Below are 16,867 nucleotides of genomic sequence, written 5' to 3'. Positions count from 1 at the left end.
TATTTATACCTAAGTATTTCTTTTTTTTGAGTGATTATATGGTATTATGTTTTCCATTTTGGTGTTGGTAGTACATAGAAATACCATTGATTTTTATGTGTTGATCTTATATCCTATGACCTTGCTAAATTCATGTATTAGTTCTAGGAGTTTTTATGTAGATTTCTTGGCATTTTCTATGTAGACCATCATGTCATCTGAAAATAGGGCTGCTTTGATTTCTTCCTTCTTGATCTGAATCAGGTTTTTATTGCCCGATTGTTCTGGCTAGCATTCCAGTATCATACTGAAAAAAAGCAAAAAAAGCAGACATCTTTGCCTTGTTCTGGATCTTAGGAGGAAACCATTGTCTTTCACTGTTGTGTTTCATGTCAACTATAGGATTTTTGAAGGCATTCTTTATCAAATTGAGGAAGAAACTCTCTATTCCTAATTTTCTGAGCATTTTTATCATGAATGTGTGTTGAACATTTTTGCATTATTTTTATTGAGATGAAATTCACATAACAAAGAATATAAATTATTTCAACATTTTAAAGGATGCATTTCAGTGTTTTTTTTTAGTATATTCACAATGCTGTGTAATGATCACCACCATCCAGTTCCAGAACACTCTTAATACCTCAAATGGAAATCCATACCCATTAAGCAGTCACTCTCCATTCCCCTTCCCCTCAGCCCCTGGCAACCACTGATCTGCTTTCTATCCCTATATATTTGTCTATTGTGGATGTTTCATAGAAATGGATTCACACAATATGTGACCTTTGTGTCTGGTTTCTTTCACTTAGTATAATGTTTTCAATTTCATTCATGTTGTAGCATGTGTCAGTCCTTCATTCCTTTTCATGACTGAATAATTTTCCTTTGTATGGATACACCAGACTTTGTGTATTCATTCACCAGTTGATGGACATTTGAGTTTTTTCCACTTTTCAGCTACTACGAATAGTACTGTTATGAACACTCATGTACAAGTTTTTATGTGAACATACGTTTTCACTTCTCCTGGGTATAGATCTAGGAATGGAACTGCTGGGTCATGCAGTAACTCTATGTTCAGAAACAGGCTGAGTTTTGAGGTAGGTAAGATAAAGGTAAACCTCGTGAGCTGATCTTCCCCAGGAACTACCAGAGGAGGCAAAGCAATTAATTACAATTCTTTGTAAGTGACATCTGTTTTGCTCCCCTCCACCCCAGTACCAAGAAGGTGGGATGTTATTTTCAAGGCTACCACTGGGCTTGGGATGGGAGGATGGAACCAAGATCCATTAAAATTCCACAAAGCCACTTTCTTACTGAGATTTGGCTTGTTTTTGTTTGTTTTCTCTTTTGGGTTTTGATTAAGCACTCTCCTTGTCACTGTAAGCTTTTAGTTAGTTTCCAGAGTTCTGAAAATGTTGCTTTTGCCAGGTTTTTTAATTGTTTGTATGGAAGGGCAGATTTTTGAAATTCCTCTCTTCACCATCTTTGCTGATACCCCCCTTGAGTGATAAATTTTGTTAAGTGCTTTTTCTGCATCAATTGATACGATCATTTTACTTTCCTTTTCTAGTCCATTAATATGCTGGTTTACATTGATTTTCAGATATGGAACCAGCTTTGCATCTCTGGAATAAATCCTCTTCATTCATGATGTGTAATTATTTTTGTATGTTGCTCAATTCTATTTGATAATACTTTGCTAAGTATTTTTATGCCTATATTCATGAGAGCTATTTGCAGTTTTCTTTTTTTGGACTATCTGTCTGATTTTGGTATCAGGTTGATACCACCCTCATAAAATTAAGCTCAGAATTGTTCTCCTTTTGGGGCGCCTGGGTGGCTCAGCCATTAAGTGTCTGCCTGCGGCTCAGGTCATGATCCCAGGGTTCTGGGATCGAGCCCCGCATCGGGCTCCCTGCTCGGCGGGAAGCCTGCTTCTCCCTCTCACACTCCCCTTGCTTCTGTTCCCTCTCTCGCTGTCTCTCTCTCTGTCAAATAAATAAATAAATAAATAAATAAATAAATAAATAAAATAAAATCTTTAAAAAAAAAAAAAGAATTGTTCTCCTTTCTATTTTCTGGAAAAGATTTTACAAATTTGGTGTTCTTTTTAAAATGTTTGATAGACTTCACCTAGAATTCATGTTTGGTAGAATTTATGTAAGCCTAGGGATTACTTTCTTGGGAGTTTTAAAGTTACAAACTTCCGTAGTAGTTATAGGGCTACCCAAATTGTGTGAGTTGTGGTACCTTGTGCTTTTTTGAAAAATTGCTCCATTTCATCTAATTCATCAAATTTGCGTGTAGAGTTGTTCACACCATTTCCTTGCTATCCTTTTGATGTTTGCAGGGTCTGCCGTGATAGCCCGTGTTTCATTTCTGTTAGTAGTAATTTGTGTCTTCTCTCTCTTGTTGTTTGTCAGTCTTGCTAGAGACTTGTCATTTTTACTGCTCTTTTCAAAGAATCGACACCCTGTTTTATGGATTTTCTGTATTGTTTTTCTGTTTTCAATTTTATTGATTTCTGCTCTTGTTGTTTCTCTCCTTTCGCTTCTTTTGGGCTTATTTTGTGCTCCTTTATGAAGTTTTTTAATATTAGGTGACTGATTTGAGATTTTTCCTTTTTTTAAATGTAATCATTTAATGGTAAAAAAAAATGGCCTCTCAGCACTGGTTCAGCAGCATCTCACAAATTTTGATATGCTAGATTTTAATTTTCATCCAATTCAATGTATTTCTTACTTTCTTTGAGATTTCCTGTTTGATCCATGGATTATTTAGAAGTATGTTTTTTTTGTTTTCAAATGCTTCGGTATTTTCTGTTACTGGTTTCTAATGCGATTCTTTTGTCGTCAGAGAACACACTCCGATTTCCATCCTTTTCATTTCGTTGAGATTTGTTTTATGGTCCAGAATATGAACTATCTTGTTCTATGTTCCATAGATACTTTGTTATTTTTTTGTGTGAGTTGGCAAAATGTTTATATTTAGAGTTAGCCAGCTGGACTCGGTTTAGATGATCCCGATTTTGTTGGCAACATCCAAAGCGTCACAGTCAGAGGCCAGCTGAACATATGCCTTCTTCTCTCTATCAGGCCTGATCAGGATGTTGACCTTGGCCACCTCAGTGTCGTAGAGCTTCTTCACAGCCTGTTTGTTTTGGTGCTTATTGGCCCTGAAATCCACAACGAACACAGTGTGCTCTTGTCTTCTATTTTCTTCATGGCTAACTCTGTGGTCAGGGGCAAGTTGACAATGGCATAATAGTCAAACATGTTTCTTCTGGGGGTGCTCTTCTAAGGAGATATTGGCTGCTTTTAGAGCCACAGAAGCTTGGGCCACTAGAATTTGAGTGATGTGTGAATATCCGTCTCTTCCTCCTCCTTCTCCTCTTTCTTCTTCTTTTCTTCTTCTTGTGACTCTGGATACCTTTCAGCACTGCTTTCTTGGCCTTCAAAACCTTGGCTTTGGCTTTGGGAGGGGCAGGGGCTTCCTTCTTTAATTTCAGTGCCATCTTTGTGCCGTGGACACTTTAAAAGAATGTGTATTCTGCTGTTATTGAGTGGAATGTTATATGAATGTTACTTAGATCTTGTTGGTTGATGGTGTGTTAAGTTCTTATATATCTTTGTTGATTGCCTTGAAGTTTTATCAGTTGGGTTTTGTTTTTAAAGATTTTATTTATTTATTTGACAGAGAGAGAGGCAGCGAGAGAGGGAACACCATCAGGGGGAGTGGGAGAGGGAGAAGCAGGCTTCCCGCTGAGCAGGGAGCCCGATGCGGGGCTCCATCCCAGAACGCTGGGACCATGACCTGAGCCGAAGGCAGACGCTTAACGACTGAGCCACCCAGGCACCCCTTATCAGTTGTTTATAGAGGGGCATTGACATCTCCAACTGTAATCACATGTCATCCCTGTGCAGGGGCCATGCTAATCTTCTCTGTGTCATTCCAATTTTAGTATATGTGCTGCCAAAGTCAGCACTCTCCAACTGTAATTGTATTAATTTTTGTTTCACATATTTTGCAGCTCTGTTGTTTTATGCATACAAATTTATGATTGCTATGTCTTCTTGGTAGACTGACTTTTTTATCATTATCTAAAATTCCTCTCAGTCCAAGGTAAATCTTTTTTTTTTTTCCCTCTGAGGACTATTTTGTCTGTTAATAATATAGTCACTCCTGCTTTCTTCTAATTGATGTTTGCATCGTATACATATTTTTATTCTTTTAATTTCAACATACCTACATGGTATTTGAAGTGAGCTTCATGGTTGCGTTATATGTTTGAATCTACCCTGTCAATTTGCCTTTCAATTGGTATAATTAGACCATTCACATTTAATGTAAATAATGATATGTTAAGCCTAAGTTTGCCATTTTAATATCTGTTTTCTGTGGCTTGTTTATTTCTGTTTCTTTTATCTGTCTTCCTGTGGGTTACTCGAACATATTTTAGAATCTCATTTTGATTTATTTGTAGTATTTTTAAAAAATCTTTAATAGCTTTTCCAAAAAATTATAAAAATAATACATGTTCATTATAAAATATTCAAATAATACCTAAACTAAGAAGTAAAGATAACTCCATTCTTCTAAAGAGGTACAAAATAAAATAAGGTCTCCTTTTTCAAACTACAAGATTAGCAAGATTAAAAGAATGATGAAGCAATGATGGTTGTGGAAAACCAATTATCACTGGCTACACAGAGAGTTGGTAAAGGGAAACATAAATAGAAACTTAAAAAAATGTTATTAAAAAGAATGATAATATCCAGCACTGGTAAGCATGTAAGCCAGGGTTTTTCAGCCTCATCTCTATTGACATAATTCTTTGTGTTGAGGGACTGTACTGTGTTGTAGGATGTTTCACAGCATCTCTGGCCTATAACACTAGATACCAGTAGCATCTCTAACCCTGTCCCCTTCTGATTCTATAGCATTTTTTGAGTATATTTCTTTCTACAGAGTTTTAATGGCTGCCCTAAGTGTTACATACTTATACATACATGAGTTATCACATTCTACTAATGGCTACTTTTTACCAGTTTGAGTGAAGTATATAAATCTTATCTCCCCATAAATTCCTTTCCTCTCTCCCATTTGTAATTATCTTAAATATTTCCTCTACATACACTGAGAACCATATCACATAATCTATCTTTTTTACTTTTGCTTCAAAAGTAAAAATTTAAAAAACTCAAGAGAATGAAAGTATTTTATTTACCTACATTTTTACTATTTCCCTTATTTTTTATTCCTTGTTGATGTTTTCAAATTCTTTTTTTTTTTAATCATTCCTGTTCTTTTTCAAGAATTTCCACTAGCTATTCTTTTGGAGTAAGTCTGCTGGTGGGAAATTCTCTTAGTTTTTCTTTATTTGAGACTATCTTGATTTCCCCTTCATTCCTAAGGAGTATTTTAACTGGTTGTAGAATTTTAGGTTGACAGTTCTTTTCTTTTAGCACATGAAAATTTTCGTGGCATTTTCTTATGGCCTACGCAATTTCTGATAAGAAATCCACTGCAAAAAAATAAACATAAAAATAAAAATAAAATAAAATAAAATAAATAAAATAAAAGCACTGCCATATGAATTGTTTCCCCTACAGATAAGGTGTTATTTCTCTTTCATTGATTTCAAGATTTTTCTTTATTTTTAGTTTCTAAAATTTTGATTATCATGTGTTGTGGCATGGATTTCTTTGAGTTTATTCTGTGTGGAATTCATTAAGCTTCTTGAATCTGTAGGTTTATGCCTTTTACCAAATTTGAGGGAATTTCAGCCATGATTTTTTCAAATCCTTTTTCAGTCCTACATTTTTCTTCTTCTCCTCATGACTCCAAAGATGTGAATGTTAGATCTTTTGTTACAGTTCTACAGTTCCGTGAGGCTCTATGTATTTTTCCCAGACTTTTTTGTTTTGTTTTGTTTTGTTTTGTTGTTTTTCCTTTTCCTTTGTTTAGACTGGGTAATTCCTAGTCTATCTTTCTGTTCAAAAATTCTCTTCTTTGTCCCCTCCATTCTGATGTCCAGCCTATCAAGTGAAGTTTTTTGTTTTTTGGTTTTTTTTTACTTTGGTTATTGTATTTTTCAGTTCCAATGCTTCCATTTGATTCTTCTTTTTATTTTCTACTTCTTTATTGACACTTTCTATTTTTTTCTTGAACTTTCTATTTTTTCATTTGTTTTAATCATTTTCCTAATTGCTTCTTGAAGGATTTTGGAAATGGCTGCTTTAAAACCCTTGTCAGATAATTCTAGTTCACCTTTTGGCACTTCATTTTTAGCATCTGTTGATTGTCTTTTCTTATTCAAGTTGAGATTTCCCAGCTGTTGGTATGATTAGTGATTTTAGATTGTAGCCTCAACATTTTTAGTATTAGATGACGACACACTAGATCTTATTTAATTCTCATGTTAGTAGATTTCCTCTGGCACCACACTTTCAGGGGAATATGGACACAACCTCTTTCCTGCCAGGTTGTGAGCAGAAGTCCAGAAGCCCCCCTCAGTCTCTGTTGACACCCTGGGGTTGGAAGTGGCTCTTTGTTGCCACCAGGTGGTGGTGAAAGTCATGACTTTCTACGAGGCCTCCTTTGACCCATTCCAGCGGAGGGTAGGGTTCCTTTTTACCACCAGATGGGAGTGGAAGTCCTGGTTCCCCATATGATTTCCACTGACACTATGGGGGATATCTAATTATTGTCTGGCTGGGATGAAAGTCTAACCACTTGGTCTTCCATTATACCACCCTGGCAGGGGATGTGGGTCACTTCATTAAAGCCTGGTGAGGGTGGAAGTCTACTCTCTCCCCTTGGCCTTTTCTGGTGTGTAGAATGGGAAGGCCACAATTTTTTCCAAGGTGTTTGGATGGAATAGAGTGGTTGTTGTCCAAATGTTTTTTATCTTGCTAGGTTGCCCCTTTCCTGGTCTTACATTTAGAGAGAGCAAGCTTTCTTAGGGACTGTGTGTGTGTGTGTGGGGGGGTGTCTGCTGGCATTTCTGTGTTGCCAGCATCTTTCACCCCCAGTATGATATATATAAAGCAAAAAGAATGCCTAGGAAGCTCATTACTGTGTCATTCTATGGGTCCCCAGGTTCCTAACTGTTCCCCATTTCAAAGTTATATTTTTTTATATATAGTATCCAGGCTATATTTTGTGGGAGAAATAGGGGGAAGTATGTCTGCTCTTTTTTGATCAAGACTTGAAGTGTCTATTTAACAATATTAAATATGTAACATTTTCATTGTTTTTCAGTTTAAGAACTTTATAATTTTCTTTTGATTTTTTTTCTTTTACCAGTGAGTTCTTAATTTCCAAATACATGGGATATACTTTTTTGGTTGTTTTACTAAACCTATTTTCTTGTGGGTGAGAAAGTTGTTTAAAGGAATGTGCTTCAGTTTTTCCCTTATAAAGTGGAGGTAATAATGGTTGTGAGGATTAAATTAATCTGTCCATGAATTTTCCTTGGAAATCACAGGTGTGTTCCCCTCACCATTTTTTTCCTGATTCTTCTTCCATATAATTTCCTGGGTTAAGATGCTGGGTTTTTTCTAAAAAATAAAAGCTTTATTGAAATAATTGCTATACCATGCAAATCACCTGCTTAAAGCGTACAATTCAATCGCTTTTAGCATATTCACAGAGTTGTGCTAACATCACACAATCAATTTTAGAACCCTTTCATTATCCCCCAGCAAAACCCGTGAGCAGTTACTCCCCTTCTCTCCCTGGGATCTAGACCTAGGCAATCACTGATCTACTTTATGTCTCTGTGTGCTTGCCTATCCCAGATGTTTCAGATACACAGATGCAACATACAGATCCTACATACAATACGTAGTCTTTTGTGATGAGCTTCTTTCACTTAGCATTATATTTTCAGGGTTCATCCATGCTGTACTGTGTATTAGTATTTCTTTTTTAATTACCAAGTGATAGTCCATTGCATGGTTAGACCACATTTTATTTATCCATTCATCAGTTGACGGACACATGGGCTGCTTCCACTTTTGAGCTATTATGAATAATGGGGCTATGAACATTCATGTATAAGTTTTTGTGTGGACATATGTTTTCATTTATCCTGGGTAAATTCCTAGGGGTGGAGTTGCTGGGTCTTGTGGTAACACTATGTTTAAACTTTGGAGGAACTGCCAAGCTTTTCCATGGCAGCTGCATCATTTTATGTTCCCATCAATAATATATGAGGGTTCTAATTTCTTCTCATCCTCACCAACACTTGCATTTTCTCTTTTTCGTTAGAGCCATCCTAGCGGGAATGAAATGTGATCTTGTTTTGGTTTTGAGTTGTACTTCTCTGATGGTTAATGATGTTGCGCATCTTTTCATGTGTTTATTGGCCATTTTTTCTTTGGAGGAATGTTTATTGAAGTCTCTTGCCATTTAAAAAAGTTGGCGTATTTATCTTTTGTTGTTTTTAAATTGTAAGGGTTCTTTTTATATTCTGAATACAAAAATCTTTATTGAAGATATGATTTGCAGATCTTTTCTCCCATTCTGTTTGGTTGCCTTTTCACTTTCTTGATAGGGTCCTTTGATACACAAGTTTTTAATTTTGATGAAGACCCACTTATCTATTTTTTTCTTTTGTTGCTTTTGCTTTTGGTGTCATGTCTAAGAATCCATTGCCAAATCTAAGGTCATGAAAGAATTACTCCTATATTTTCATCTAAGAGTTTATAGTTTTAGCTATTAAATTTAGGTCTACAATCCATTTTGAGTTAATTTTTGTATATGGTAAGAGGCAGCGGTGAAACTTAACTCTTTTGCATGTGGATATCCAGCTGTTTCAGCACCATTATTGAAAAGATTATTCTTTCCAATTGAATTGTCATGGCACCCTTACCAAAAATCAATCCACGGTAAATGTGAATGTTTATTTCCAACTCTTAATTCCATTGGTCTCGCCTTCTCTTAGTACCACATTGTCTTGATTACCGTAGCTTTGCAGCAAATGTTGAAATTGGGAAGTTTGAGTCCACAAACTTTGGTCTTCTTTTTAAAGATTGTTCTTTTTAGAGATTTTTAGATTCTACTTTTAAAAAAATTGTAGTGGCTATTCTGAGTCTCTCGAATTCCCATATGAATTTTAGGATCAGCCTGTCAATCTCTGCAAGGAAGTCAGCTAGAGTTTTGATGGGGATTGCACAGACACTGTAGATTAATTTCAGGGACTATTTTGATCTTAACAATATTAAGTCTTCCGATACATGAACACAAGATGCCTTTCCATTAGTTGAATCTTCTCTAATTTCTTCTAGTGGCGTTTTGTAGTTTTCAGTGTACAAGTTGTGTACTTTTTTTGCTAAATGTATTCTTAAGTATTTCACTCATTTTGATGCTGTTGTTAAAATGTTCTTTTGAACCAGAAGGATGAGGGCCATATCCTAGGAATGGCAAACCAAAAGCTGGAAAGAGTCAAGGCACCCTACATACTTGAGTACCCAGAGAGCCCTATGCCTCCTACAAAGAGGTGAGAGAAATTATGAGAAAAAAAAAAAAGACTTCTATCTTGTCCAAACATTTGTTATTTTGGGTAAGCTGTCACTCACAGATGAACTCATTTTAATAAATCTAACCTATGATGCCAATCACTCATTTATTCCCTCATTCAACAATTATCTATTGAACATATAAAATGTCATAACATTGTGCTAAGTCCTGAATGAGATGAAAAAGACATTTAAATTCTACCTATTTAAGAGCCCCTCAGTGAAACATACACACTAATAAAAACTTTCAAACATTGACAAAATGCCATTTGTCCATTCAAATGAATAGCACAGACCGGACTTGTCTCAGCAAGTCCGAGAACACAGGGGAGAATTCGGCAAGAGGAGAGATCCCTGAGGACTGGAGTCTTAGAGGAAGCTTTGAGCAAGGAGTCTTGAGCTGGAAAAAGCAGTGGAATTTCAACAAGCAGAAGAGGCAGGTGCTTGAGTATTTCAGAGAGGACATTTGGTGAGAAAGAGCAATGTTAACACAGCCTAGAAATGGGAGCGAGGATAGCAGAAAAATGGAGGGGACAGTGGAAAGGAGGCCAGGACCCAAGGAGACTGTAAACACCCAACTGAGCTGTCTGTGATCAAGGTGAGGACCCTTCAGTAATGCAAGCTAGACTGACTTGGGCCTCGAGTGCAAAGCAGTAAGTGGATACATTGTCTGTAGAGAATTTTTTTTTTTAAAGATTTTATTATTTATTCGACAGAGAGACAGCCAGCGAGAGAGGGAACACAAGCAGGGGGAGAGGGAGAGGAAGAAGCAGGCTCATAGCAGAGGAGCCCGACGTGGGGCTCGATCCCATAACGCCGGGATCACGCCCTGAGCCGAAGGCAGACGCTTAACCGCTGTGCCACCCAGGCGCCCCTGTAGAGAATTTAAAGACAGTATTAGAGCTGATGAGAATTTATTTATTTATTTGACAGAGATAGAGACAGCCAGCGAGAGAGGGAACACAAGCAGGGGGAGTGGGAGAGGAAGAAGCAGGCTCCCAGCAGAGGAGCCTGATGTGGGGCTCGATCCCATAACGCCGGGATCACGCCCTGAGCCGAAGGCAGACGCCCAACCGCTGTGCCACCCAGGCGCTCCATGCACTGACAATTCTAAACAAAATACTCCCCCTGCTCCCCCAAAATCTTTTGTTGGTCTAGGTCAGTGCTGTCCAAAAGAAATATAATGCAAGCCACATATGTTATTTTAAATTTCCCAGGAGGCCCATTAAAAAGTAAAAAGAAATAGGTAAAACTAATTTTAATAATATATTACATTTAACTCAATATATCCAAAATATTACCGTTCCAACGTATAATCAATATAAAAATTATTATATGCTTTGTATAATCTTTTTTCATGCTAAGTGTCTGGAATTTGGTGTATACTTTCCACTTATAGCACATCTCCGTTTGGACTAGTTATGTTGCAAGTGCTGACTAGTCATGTATGACAAAGCTGTGGTTATGGTTATGTTGTAATAATAAGTTAAAAGCCTCAAATTAGCACAATTTCATTACTTATTTATTTTTTCTTTTTTTTAGAGAAGGAGTAAGAGAGAGAAAGGGAGAGGACAAGCAGGCGGGAGGAGCAGAGGGAGAGGGAGAAGCAGACTCCCCACTGAGCAGGGAGCCAGATGCAGGGTTCGATCCCAGGACCCCGGGATCATGACCTGAGCCGAAGGCAGATGCTTAACTGATTGAGCCCCCCAGGTGCCCCTTATTACTTACAATTTAATAAACATCGTATTCTACATGGAAAGCAGTTTGGAGAACGCCCAGTTATGTGGTCAGCCCCTAAAACCTCTGGATTCAGGTATATGCATTTGTATGGAGAGTAAGTTTTTTCCCCTTACTTAATGTTTATTAGAAAAAATAAGGTTATATGAGAAGTATAAACTTTAACAATAATTATCTGGTAACATAACGTTAAGTATACGAGTGTAAGCCTATCCTGACCTATCAAGCATGTATGTCTGTCATCTTTATATTCATATCAGACAGTAGTATTTTGTTCTTTTTGATCTCGCTTGCTATTCTATTTCAGTAATTTCTGATCCTCCCTTTTAAATTCTCTCATTCTACTTGTTTTTTTTCTAATTTCTTGAGTTATTTTTTAGCCTTTCACCTTTTCTTTTTTTCCACAACTTTATTGAGATATAACTGACGTATGACATTGTGTAAGTTTCAGATGTACAATGTGTTGCAAATCAATCAACATGATACACCATATTAATAAGAGAAAGGATACAAACCACATGATCCTTTCCAAAGATGCAGGAAAAGCATTTGACAAAATACAGCATCGATTTTTGATAGAAACCCTCAGTAAAGTAAGGATAGATGGAACATACTTCAACATCATAAAGGCCACATATGAAAGACCCACAGCTAATATCATCCTCAATGGGAAAAAACTGAGAGCTTTTCCTTTATGGTCAGGAACAAGACAGAGGTGTCCACTCTCACCATTACTATATAAACATAGTATTGGAAGACTTAGCCTCAGCAATCAGACAAAAAAAGAAATAAAAAGGCATCCAAATCAGCAAGGAAGAAGTCAAACTTTCACTATTTGCAAATGACATGATACTCTATGTAGAAAACCCAAAAGACTCCATCCAAAAATTGCTAGAACTAATACATGAATTCAGCAAAGTTGCAGGATATAAAATCAACATACAGAAATCTGTTGTTTTTCTATACACCAATAATGAAGCAACGGAAAAAGAAATCAAGGAATTGATCCCATTTACAATTGCACCAAAACCCATAAGATACCTAGGAATAAACCTAAGCAAAGAGGTAAAGGATCTGTACTCTGAAAACTATACAACATTTATGAAGAAAATTGAAGAGGACACAAAGAAGGGGAAAGACATTCCATGCTCATGGATTGGAAGAACAAACTTTGTTAAAATGTCTATACTACCCAAAGCAATCTACACATTTAATGCAATCCCTATCAAAATACCACCAGCGTTTTTTATAGAATTTGTATAGAACCACAAAAGACCCCAAATAGCCAAAGCAATCCTGAAAAAAGAAAGCAAAGCTGGAGGCATCACGATTCCAGACTTCAAGCTATTTTACAAAGCTGTAATCATCAAGACAGTATGGTACTGGCACAAAAACAGACACATAAATCAATGGAACAGAATAGAGAACCTGGAAATGGACCCACAACTCTATGGTCAAATCATCTTCAACATGGGGCGCCTGGGTGGCACAGCGGTTGGGCGTCTGCCTTCGGCTCAGGGCGTGATCCCGGCGTTGTGGGATCGAGCCCCACATCAGGCTCCTCTGCTGGGAGCCTGCTTCTTCCTCTCCCACTCCCCCTGCTTGTGTTCCCTCTCTCGCTGGCTATCTCTATCTCTATCTCTGTCAAATAAATAAATAAAATCTTAAAAAAAAAAAGTCATCTTCAACAAAGCAGCAAAGAATATCAATGGAAAAAAGACAATCTCTTCAACAAATGGTGCTGGGAAAACTGGACAGCCACATGCAGAAGAATGTAGCTGGACCAGTTCCTTACACCATCCACAAAAATAAATTCAAATTGGATGAAAGACCCAAATGTGAGGCAGGAATCCATCAAAATCCTAGAGGAGAACACAGGCAGCAACCTCTGTGACCTTGGCCGCAGCAACTTCTTACTAGACATGTCGCCAGAAGCAAGGGAAACAAAAGTAAAAATGAACTATTGGGACTTCATAAGGATCAAAACCTTCTTGCACAGCAAAGGAAGCAACCAACAAAACTAAAAGGCAGCCTATGGAATGGGAGAAGATATTTACAATTGACATGTCTGATAATAGGTTAGTATCCAAAATCTATAAGGAACTTCTCAAACTCAACACCCAAAAACCAAATAAGCCAGTTAAGAAATGGGCAGATGGGGCGCCTGGGTGGCACAGCGGTTAAGCGTCTGCCTTTGGCTCAGGGCGTGATCCCGGTGTTATGGGATCGAGCCCCACATCAGGCTCCTCCACTATGAGCCTGCTTCTTCCTCTCCCACTCCCCCTGCTTGTGTTCCCTCTCTCACTGGCTGTCTCTATCTCTGCCAGATAAATAAATAAAATCTTTAAAAAATATATATATATTAAAACAAAAAGAAATGGGCAGAAGACATGAACAGACATTTTTCCAGAGAAGACATCCAGATGGCCAACAGACACATGAAAAGATGCTCAACATCACTCATCATCAGGGAAATGAAAATCAAAACTACAATGAGATATTACCTCACACATGTCAGATTGGGTGAAATTAACAACACAAGAAACAACAGGTGTTGGTGAGGATGTGGAGAAAGGGGAACCCTCCTACACTGTTGGTGGGAATGCAAACTGGTACAGCCACTCGGGAAAACAGTATGGAGATTCCTCAAAAAGTTAAAAACAGAACTAGCCCACAATCCAGCATTTGTACTACTAGGTAATTTACCCAAAGGATAAAAAAAAATACAGATTTGAAGGTGTACATGCACCCTGATGTTAATAGGAGTGTTATCTACAATAGCCAAACTATGGACAGAGCCCAAATGTCCATCGACTCATGAATGGATAAAGAAGACGTGGTATATGTATACAATGGAATATGACTCAGCCATCAAAAAGAATGAAATCTTGCCATTTGAACATCATGGATGGAACTAGAATGTATTATGCTAAGCGAAATAAGTCAGAGAAAGATAAATACCATATGATTTCACTCATGTATGGAATGTACGAGACAAAAGAGATGAACATATGGGCGGGGCAGAGAAAAACCTAAACATTCTCCTCTGGACCTTCATTAACAGATGAAAGGAGTCCTGGAGTAGGGTAAAGAGGATGGGATTTATAATGAGAGAATCTGGGTTTGAATCCTGCCCTTTTATTTTTTTTACTGAATTCCTCGACAGTTTCAATAAACCAGGATTTTATATGAAGTGAAAAAAAATAAGGCATACGGCCTGTTGATTTGATGCATTTATAGGATGCAAAATGATTACCATCACAGCGTTAGCTAATCCCTCCAACCTGTCATATAGTTACCATTCCTTTTTGGTAGTGAGAACATTTAAGATTTACTCTCTTAGCTTAAAGTACATAATAGAGTATTAGTAGCTAGAATCACCATGCTTACATTCGACCGCCAGAACTTTTTAATCTAATAACTGGAAGTTTGTACCCTTTGCCCAGTATCTCTCAATTCCCCCCACCATGCACCCCCCACCCCTGGCACCTAGCAACCACCATTGTACTCTCTGGTTCTATGAATTCACCTTTTTTAGATTCCACATATAAGTGACATCCTACAGTATTTATCTTTTCCTGTCTGACTGGAGAATACGTTTGTAATGGCTCATAATTATTAGAGCCATTTTAGGCACAGTTTGTGTTTCTAATTCCTGTGGTAATGCATATTCCTGAGATTAGAGAGTTGATTAGAAATAAGCAATGATAAATAAGGACGCCTGGGTGGTGTGGTTGGTTAAGTGTCTGACTCTTGGTTTCAGCTCAGGTCGTGATCTCAGGGTCATGAGATCAGGCCCCATGTGGGGCTCGGCACTCAACACGGAATCAGCTTGTTTCTTTCTCTCTCTCCCTCTGCCCCTCCCCCCGCTCTATCACTCTCTCTCAAAAATAAATAAATAAATCTTTAAAGAAAAAAGAAAAGGAAATAAGCAATGATAGCACAGTGATTATGAACCAGAAGATGAGATAGGTTTATCATTTGGAGTTTGTTTTTTTTTTTAATGAATTTTTTTAATGATTTTATTTATTTGACAGAGAGAGAGAAAGAGAGGGCACAAGCAAGGGGAATGGAAGGGGGAGGAGAAGGAGCGGGAGAAGCAGACTCCCCACTGATCAGGGAGCCCGATGCGGGGCTTGATCCCAGAACCCCGGGATCATGACCTGAGCTGAAGGCAGGTGCTTAACCGACTGAGCCCCTGGAGTTTCTTTTTAAAATTTAAAACAGTGAAGCAAAGTGCAAACTGTGATATTTAATATATTTGCTGGTACGTGAAAAATATTAATTCTTACCTGAAATATTTTAGTTATTTGAACAATATCGTTAAACTTGAACTGTATTCTTTTCAATCATTAGTCATTCATTTTAAAACTAAGGAAATACTCGAGAAAATCATGACCTATTTTCTCGTAGAGAGATGGGTATGCTAAAAAATGATCTACTCTAGCTGTCAAGTTCAGTAGGTAGGTGTCTTCATCTGGGTTCACCAGAGAAACAAAATAGGATGTATACATTTTATTATAAGGAATTGCATTACATGATTACGGAGGCTAAGAAGTCCCAAGATCAGCAGTTGGCAAGCTGGAGACCCAGAAATGCCAGTGGTATTGTATCAGTCCGAGTCCCAAGGCCTGAGAAGAACCAGAACAGCTGATGGTATGGTTCTAGTCTGAGTCTAAGTTTGAAGACAAGAGAAGACTGATATCCCAGCTTGAGGACAGGCAGAGAGAGAATTCTCCTTCCTCAACCTTTCGTTCTATTCAGACCTTCAATGGGTTAGATGTGGCCTGCTCACCTTGGGGAGGGCAATCTGCTTTATTCAGTCTACCAATCGAAATGCTAATCTCATTCAGAAATACCCTCACAGACACACCCTGAAGAACATTTAACCAAGTATCTGGGCACCCAGGGGCTCAGTCAAATGAATACATCAAATTAACCATCAGAAGTGTAGGTCACTGGTTAGACCAGAGAACATTTCTTTACACATTCCTTCTCTCCACATATACTCCTTTTTTATGATTATTATAAACAATACTGTGACCTCCACCCACATACTTTAAAGTAGTTCAAATCAAAAAGTTAGCATGGGAAGTTCTTGTGATTGCCTCGTAAAGCAAAACGCCCACAGCCTCCGAGAACATTACTCTTGGTGAACTCATCCTTAGCCACTGCGAATTGTGAAAACACTCATTCATACAACAAGAGAAGACTTCATCAGAGCAAAGGAATGCACTTCGGTGCCCTCCAGAAAATGTCTTGTCTCGGTGCAAATGTGTTCAAGTAAATAATTGTAACCTAGAGAATGCTTGTACTGAAGCTAAGAAACGGAGACACAAATTCGGCCATTTGAAAATTCTGTGACTGGAAGGACAAATCACCATTCTCTGAATCAGAAGTTTGATGTACGGGGGCGCCTGGGTGGCTTAGTTGTTAAGCATCTGCCTTTGTCTCAGGGCGTGATCCCGGGGTCCTGGGATCGAGCCCCATACCGGGGTCCTCTGTTGGGACCCTGCCTCTTCCTCTCCCACTCCCCCTGCTTGTGTTCCCTCTCCTGCTGGCTGTCTCTCTCTCTGTCAAATAAATCAGTAAAATCTTTAAAAAAAAAAAGAAGTTTGATG

The 16,867-nt window shown here is 37.9% G+C and overlaps 1 protein-coding gene and 1 non-coding gene across 22 annotated transcripts in view; both read right to left on the bottom strand.

The window, feature by feature from the left end:
• RGS6 (regulator of G protein signaling 6) overlaps positions 1–16,867 on the bottom strand; it is a 650,515-nt gene that overhangs the window by 127,557 nt on the left and 506,091 nt on the right. The window lies entirely within an intron of this gene.
• On the bottom strand, positions 3,864–3,970 carry LOC117796245. Its single transcript, XR_004620611.1, has one exon. It is a non-coding gene; the product is annotated as a U6 spliceosomal RNA (small nuclear RNA).

Source organism: Ailuropoda melanoleuca, chromosome 14 (genome assembly GCF_002007445.2).
Source record: "Ailuropoda melanoleuca isolate Jingjing chromosome 14, ASM200744v2, whole genome shotgun sequence".
Taxonomy (NCBI): Eukaryota; Metazoa; Chordata; class Mammalia; order Carnivora; family Ursidae; genus Ailuropoda; species Ailuropoda melanoleuca.
The sequence above is the reverse complement of the archived record's forward strand: the minus strand, read 5'-3'. Positions and strand labels throughout refer to the sequence as shown.